Source organism: Struthio camelus, chromosome 14, assembly GCF_040807025.1.
Source record: "Struthio camelus isolate bStrCam1 chromosome 14, bStrCam1.hap1, whole genome shotgun sequence".
NCBI classification, from domain to species: Eukaryota; Metazoa; Chordata; class Aves; order Struthioniformes; family Struthionidae; genus Struthio; species Struthio camelus.
In genome coordinates, this window is record NC_090955.1 from 23632279 (window position 1) to 23639935 (window position 7657).

The 7657-nt window shown below is 41.2% G+C and overlaps 1 long non-coding RNA gene across 2 annotated transcripts in view; it reads right to left on the bottom strand.

Moving 5' to 3' along the window:
• Positions 1–5827, bottom strand: part of LOC138060988 (uncharacterized) — a 71149-nt gene extending 65322 nt beyond the window's left edge. For both annotated transcript variants that reach the window (XR_011134535.1, XR_011134534.1), the window contains exons 1-2: positions 5580–5827; positions 3978–4061 (exon numbers count right to left, since the gene is read on the bottom strand). This is a non-coding gene — a long non-coding RNA (uncharacterized lncRNA). The remainder of the gene's footprint in view (positions 1–3977; positions 4062–5579) is intronic.
• Between the last annotated feature and the right edge of the window lie 1830 nt (positions 5828–7657).

Sequence of the window (7657 nt, forward strand, 5' to 3'; positions counted from 1 at the left end):
GCGCATATGCTTTTTCTTTCTCCAAAAATTCCCATTTAGTATCTAGCAGAAACAAGATGAGCGCAATGTCACTGAGCATGCTGAAAAATATACTCAAGCCCAGGGATGAAACTACAGTCCTCGATGGCAGTGGGATTGCTGCCAAGATTAAAGCAAACTGAAATTGTACTTCTCCACTCCTGTTTTCAAGGACTGTGAGAATCCACAGAAAAGAAAAAACAAAACTATTTTATCACAAGAAACCTCACGTATTTCCCATTTGGGATGCTTGCATAGCTTTATTGCAACATTAGCAGGCATCTACTAGCGCAGCTCACTTGAGCTGTCTGTTTTTCTAAGGGGTTATTTTATTTCAGATGCATACTGTCTTTCTTCACTTGCACTTCTATGGACTTACTCTGTACGTAGCTCATTTAAATGGCAGTAAATTAGCCTACAGATGCTCATCAAATCTGTGGCAATGAGGGAGGTTCAGATTAACCACTCCCCCCCCCCCCCCCCCCAAATCATGTAGGTTTTCATACAGCAATTCAAGGGAACTTCGTAATATGCAACCCCCTGCACAATACTTTATTTCTTAATTAACTAGCAAAAGGATGTTCTGCTAGCAGGACAGGTAACCCAGGTACTCAGCCTGGGCCTGGATTAGTAATTCTTCTCCGCCAACTATGGGTGGAGAAGACTGGAAACCTGTGTTTTAACTCAGACCCAGGAACAGTTACTTTTGCTGCTGCTCCTCTTACCTCTCGCACATCACAACGGCACGCTTTTCGCCAAGATGAAATCAGTTGTTTAAAGGGCAGGAAAAGTGAATCTACTCACAAGGAAAACAAAGTAATGTTTGGGAGAATAGAAAGGTACAAAACTGCGCACAAAAAACACTGATCTGAACCACCACTAATCACCAAATACAACATTTCCGGAAATATTTATGAACTGGTCAGAGATATCATGCCCAACTTCATGTACAAAAGTAGTTTAGATGAAGTATAATATGTTGGGGTATTTCTCTCTGAAACAAAATATTCGATAATCCTAAACCACCGGCTAAAACACAGTATTGCCGATTCTGCAATCTGTCTATAGGAACTAGTCTGTATCGGAGCTAGTCAACATTTGTCATTTCAACACATTTAAAAAAAATTTTCTAAGTCTTTCAAAAACAGTTATTTTTTCAAGTCTTCCAAGTGTTAGCCTTGAACTTCATTTGCACTGCATCACAGATTTACTTACAAGCTTTAACGGGTATTGAAAAATGCAGTAAACTAAATATGCAAACTGTCACTGGAACAAAAGCCACTTCTGTCCTATCAGACTTTGTGTGAAAAATAGCTTAGCGTCATTGGTGTACTGTGGACAGAATTTGAAGAGATGCTTTCCCAAGGTTTTCAATGTATTCTTAAAACAATCAAGCATTACATTGCAAAATTTCCCCTGGTGTCACACCACCTTAAAGGATATATTTTTTAAAATAAATCATTAAGCAGCCCCAAACTCTCCATCTTAAAAAAAAAAACCCAAAACAACAAAACCACCACCCACCCACACTTAATTCTTCACCTATTTCAGCTTATTTTGCAATAAATGACGGGTTATTACCCTATTCCTACAGCAGGAAAATACAACCTAAAACCCACCTTTCACCTAAAGAAACCGCAGGTAACCTATTTCAGCATAGCGAAGGGCAGTTAATATCTGCACCACTGCTCCTGGGCTTTGTTCTTCCCTTTCTCCTCTCCTTTCAACCCCAATCTGCTTCTAAAACAAACAAACTGCTCCTGCAGTTACAATATTTCCAAATGCACTTTCAACGTTTTCCTTTGTGGTGCTTTGTTCTTCACCACCTGCTCAGCCGCCGATACACTTCTACATACGTGCAGTGTGCAGGTCACACGCAGAACATGCCAGGCAAGCCCGGGTCACAGCAGCAGACAGAAAAACCTGCTTCTAAAGATAAGCCAAAGAGAAAGCATTCGCTCTCTTCCCTGGCGTTTGGTTTATGTCCTCATTAAAAAAACTGGATGAAAGTAATTTTCTAAATTCAAGTCACTTGGAGAAGTCTCTTACCTGGCTAGAGCCAAAGCTTCTGCTAACCATTACGGACCAGTGTCTTAAGGATCCACATCTGACAAAGTGCATTTGTTTTTGGTTTTTTTCCTTAAAAGGAGGAATTCTAGCAGTTACATTAATTTTAAGTGAGAACACTGGATGTCTTACATAATATTTCAGTTATGCATCCCGGCTGACACGATCATCATCTAGTTGAGACAAAGAGCTACTTTACTACCGTTTGACCAGTTGCCAACATATGCTTCCTAACTGGTTCTTCTGGCTTTGAATTAAGGAAGTTATATGTGCAGGTCTCTTTAGGAAAAAAGCCTATCTTGGCTTAGAGAAATCAAAAGCAAGATCAGGAATGGGGCAAAATTGCTGAAAAACAAAAGCCTTACATTATGTAGCAAAAGTCAGTTTTCTTTTTGAAGAATTTTACTTTAAAAACATGATGATACTCTGTTTCAGTTTAGCCTTCCTTAGTCAAAGATATAACTAAAAACTGCAAACTGCTCAGAAAAATCCAAGCTGTTACTTGTTAAGTCTTCCCTTACAGAAATACACAAAGGTTTTCACAAGCAGAGTTTAAATCTGCACAGCACTATTAAAATAGACAAGCGTTAAACGTGTCCCAGAGATGTAGAAACAAAGACAAAGGTGACGCAAGTTAGGAATTGCGCCCAGATAGAAACCAGGAACGGTGACCACCAGGGCCTTGGAAGCCCCACTGGACGCTCAGCCATGTCGGTAAGAGCCTGTGGACAAGCAGCACGCTCAGTCTGGTGCCGAGGGATCTCTGATACATTACGGAAGAGTTGCTATTGAATTTTATACAAAGTAGCACAAACCTGAAAACATAATGATAGGATTTGCACTACAGTTTTCATAACACAGTGAAACTCATTAATTAAAAACTGATCATTAACAATCTTTGCAAGTGCATGAAACAACTATTTAAGCAGAGGCAATAACCTTTAAGGGTCTACACAATTTAACATTCGTGATTTTGCACTTCCTTTTGACAACTGGTTCTTTCTGCAATTAGTGTCAGTGCAGTTAGAAGGCAGAGATGAACACACTTCTCTGCAAGGAGTATTCTTCATGTAAATCCATTAAATACATTAAGTTTAAAGGGGAGAAACATGGAGAACGAAGCAGAAGACATGTCTCAAATAGAACCTAATTTGTAGGGCACACTAGTCGGTGGATCTTTGCTGGCTTCATTTCAAAACTCTTCCACCATCAGCCTCCCCAACACAGGTAAAACCTACGTGAAGGGAGTTCAAATTTCCATATTTTCAGAGTTGCCTGTGTAGAGCTGCATTTCTCTTTTTAAAATAATGGAGGAGGAAGGGGGCATTGCCACTTCTGCATTCTAGAATCTATTCTTTCTCAAATATCTTTGGCTGTTAGGAAGTAAATTTAGCTACTGATCTAATTTGTTTCAACTTATAAGCACTGATACCCAAGCAAACATATGCTGAACAGGCTGGTTGAGAATATTTAATAAGAATTTAGTTACCGATTTGTAAATGAAAAGTGCAAATGTGGCAGTTGCCATAGATCCTTGCAGTTCCTTGCTGGCACCGAGCCCAGCAGGCCTTAAAAATATGCAACATATTGATGAGAGCAAGGAAGAAAAAATTTGAATACTACGTGTAAAACTTGCTGTGAAAATACAAGACTGCATATGGACCTTAATGTAAATTGTATGAGCAAGACAAAATAATTCCGAAGGCATTTATGTATGCTTTGTGCTGATGGGATTAATGCAAATATTATAGTCGCATCATAAATTCACAATGAAGCGAATGCCTACAGGCAATTCAGCTTCCTGTCTTTGGTAGCTGTGAACAGAACTGCGTTCTGTTCTACATTTGTCAGCAAAAGAAACGGTGAGGAATAGTCTCCTCTCTTGTGCTTACCTCCTTGTGATATTTCTGCCTTGGAAACAGGAATGCCCTTTATTTAAGGAAAAGGCACAGAGAAGGCACATCACGTTCTCATTCCTGGAAAACAGAAGAAAGGCAAAGAGTTAATGGGCCCTTATTAGATAACAGCAACCCCAGTACCAGCAAAAGTTAAGCCTATTGCATTAATAAATTATGATAAACTGTAGTATTTTTTACACTTTCCTACAGAAAGTAGGAAATAAAGATTTTGGCCATTAATATCAAGTAACCCAAAAAAACAGCAGGCATCACAAGACTGAAGACAAAATTAGACATTTAAACAAGCAAGCACTTCTAAACATTGCACAGATAACATTAGTTCTTTCACCATCCTGCGTGGTCACACACAAGACATACAATGACCAAAGTCTAGGGAAATTAAGAATCTATTTGTTGCAAGGTAACATCTTTCTCTTTTCTCACACTGGTATAAATCACCAGTAGCGATCCTATTCTACACAGAAATGAAAACCAGAACGGACATAGCTGACCCCTATTTTGACATACCCAGTTTAATAATTCTGAGCCCGATTCTTTTGGTGGATTTAGCATTTTGGTTTGGGTTTTGGATTTTCATTTACCTCAGCAGCAATAGCAAGCTCTCAGCCATTTCCTCAAGGCACCTCCCATGCCCAGAAATCGAACAGCCACCTGCGAAGCAATTGGTTTCTGTCTTGTCCAGAATCAGCCAGAAATGCTGTAGAATCAGCAAGCATGAAATCGAGTCTCCAGAATACCCTTTAAATTGCCTTAATCTCCTGACTAGTTTGCAGGTACTTGGTTCACCCACCATATTCTGCCCCACGCACTGAATGCGGCACTATCTGGTGGAAAAAGCTTAGCTTACAGTCACGTTATTACAGACTGTTTACAGACTCGTAGAGTCTGGTTAGTACACAGGACCTGCAAAGGGAAGCAGATCACATTGACAGGAGCTACAGAGCATTTGTCACCACCTCCTAGCAACATTCTGCTCATGAAACTGGGGTTTTCAGAGGCTTGGATTTTGGTCACATTTGGTTGAACTTTCAAAGTTACCAAAATAAAAAAAAAATTTCTTTGGTTAGCGAGGTTCCTCTTCTCTGGATTTCGTATCCCAGCTTTGAACTATAAACGAATTACAAATAAACGTTCATAAAGTTTTAAAGGAGGGACAGAACAACACATTCCTCCCTTTTATCATTCTCCAAAACTCCAACTATGTTAGTGGAAATTCTGCCCCTGCTCCCTACTTTATCCCAAATTTATCTAAAAAAAAATAAAACAAACGTCAACACCACGCACACACAAAATGCCAGCATTCTACCTGAACCTCAGTTGCTTAAGTTTAACAAAGCTATAAGCAGTTGAAGGTTTTTTCCTTAAATTGAAAGCTTCAGACTAAACACTCTTCTGTTGACACCATATAATATGCTAAAGACATAACTATTAGGAAATAATAAAATACCATACAGAATATTAAGACATCATCCCAAAATACAAAATCATGAAAGACTGAAAACAGAAAAAAAATTCCTTTTTTTTTTTCTTTCAAAAAACAATGACGTTATTTCAAGTAAACGTTATGTGACTGACCTGAGAATGACTTCTGTTCCACTCGCCCTCACACGCATCCACGTCCCACGAAGGCCACAAGAACTCCCGCAGGGACGTCTGCATGGCTCCACCATCCGTGGCTCTCCGCACCCAACGGAGACACGCAGCAGATCACGGGGCGCACAGGCCCACGTAGCAGATCCATAGCTGTGCGTGATTCAGTAGCTCAGCGGCAGCGAGCACACTTGAGGGAAAAGCCTTCAGGTTAAATAATCAATCTTCTACTTTCTCAGCTATGATTGAGAAGAGCTATAAAGCAATTAAGATTTTTATGTGTTTATAGGTATTTAGAGTAATGTTTATATATCCTAATTAAATTTCTGTAGTCCCTTCTAGTTTCTTTCCACAAGACTTCTTCCCTTTTCACCCATGAACGGTTACATACCTGCTATTAAAGCTGATTACAAAGCAAAGTATTTGAGTGAGGCTATAAAACTTTTACAAGAAGGCATGATCTAATACAGGATCTGCGTGGCTCATTAAGAACCTAAGGAATTACCCTGAAGAAGTGTGACTGTTCTACAGAATCTTATTCATTTAAAAAGCATTTTTACCGAGTTTTTAAATTACACTGGCGTATAAAACACCAATCAAAACAGCCAGTAAAGAGTGAATGAATAAATGTTGGAGAACAGGCACAAGTTACAAAGACAAGGGCTGAGAGATCAAATGAGTTAAAGCCACACAACAGCATCTGAGGAAGAAATGTACCCTTCCTACAGGCAATAACATTATCACAGCTATCTGCTTAAGTCTGTTCCCACCCATAACATCAAGTTCATTCAAAGTTTACAGAACTTTAGAAGATGCTTTTATATGGATGATTTTGCCTAAGTGAAATAGGAGATAAATTTAAATGGCATTTGTCACTGGTTCCCGCCAGTTCAGGGCAGATCAGCCCAGCTTGCTCTCCTCGGGCCAGAGGGTTAGCCAGCACTGTGTATGTGAGGATTCCCACCACTCATTTCAAATTAATTTGCACGGAATTTCTTAAGTCGGAAACCGCTTTCCTTATAACGACAAGAGGACCCGTTACGTGGAATCGGCAGAGAAACCCATGTTGGAGTTATTCACGCTGCCAAAGAGAAATAGAACCATTGACAAGACTGACTTTCGTATATTCGTTGCGGTCTTCTTCGTAGAAGACTAACCTACCTTAAACCAGCCACCTGACTTCCCCTGGTTATACCTGGTATCTTAGGTCTGCTCTGAAGCAATCCACACCACGAGGTCCTTCACTTTCCCAGCAGGTCAGCACACCTAGCGCAAGCAAAGTCATTCTATTACTTCTCCACTCGTTCTACCACCCCACGTTTTTCCTGGGAAGCTCGTCTATCTGGCAGCAGTGACACGAGCCACGCAGGACAGCTCATGTCTCCTCCTCTGCTTTCCTCTCACAGGAGGTCCCTTTCAGTGCCACCCGCAACCTCAAGACCCTGGCTGGCCTGATCCTGGCAACGTTCAAGGCACCAGGATCACCCAACAGTTCCATCAGAGCGGGTATCTGCAAGAACAGTGAGAAGGCAAGACAGACGGCGGGAGTAGCAGCAAGGCAGACACACAAGTGTTCAGTTGCTATGGTGATAGCTGTCTGTTACACCATCACATCCATGACAGTCACGTCCAAGAGCAACGCTGCCATACAGCAGGGACTCGCCAGCCTAGTCTAGGGTCATCGCTGGCTCAGACTGCAACTATTCTCAGCAGGTCTGTTAAAGACTCGCCTACCCTTCAGAAGCACGTGCCGCAGTGAGATCGTTAACCACGTTCGCTGTCCGCACGAGGAGGGGAAAATCCCACAAATTATGCGCCACAGCAGCTGGAGAAACGGGAGAGAGGGGGAGAGTGGGGGAAGCCTCCCCAGCCTCCCCTCTACTTGCTGCAACTTGCCACCCACCTTACGCAGCAGAGAGCGGAGCCCGTCCAGTAACTTTAGCAAGAAGACTTATGCAGCTGCTAGGCAACTACCTAGCAACGTTAAAAAAAAAAACCAAACACACCTATGCGGTTTGTCTGTCTTCAGCCGCCGGTTTTCTTCATTAGCTTCGGAGTCTAAA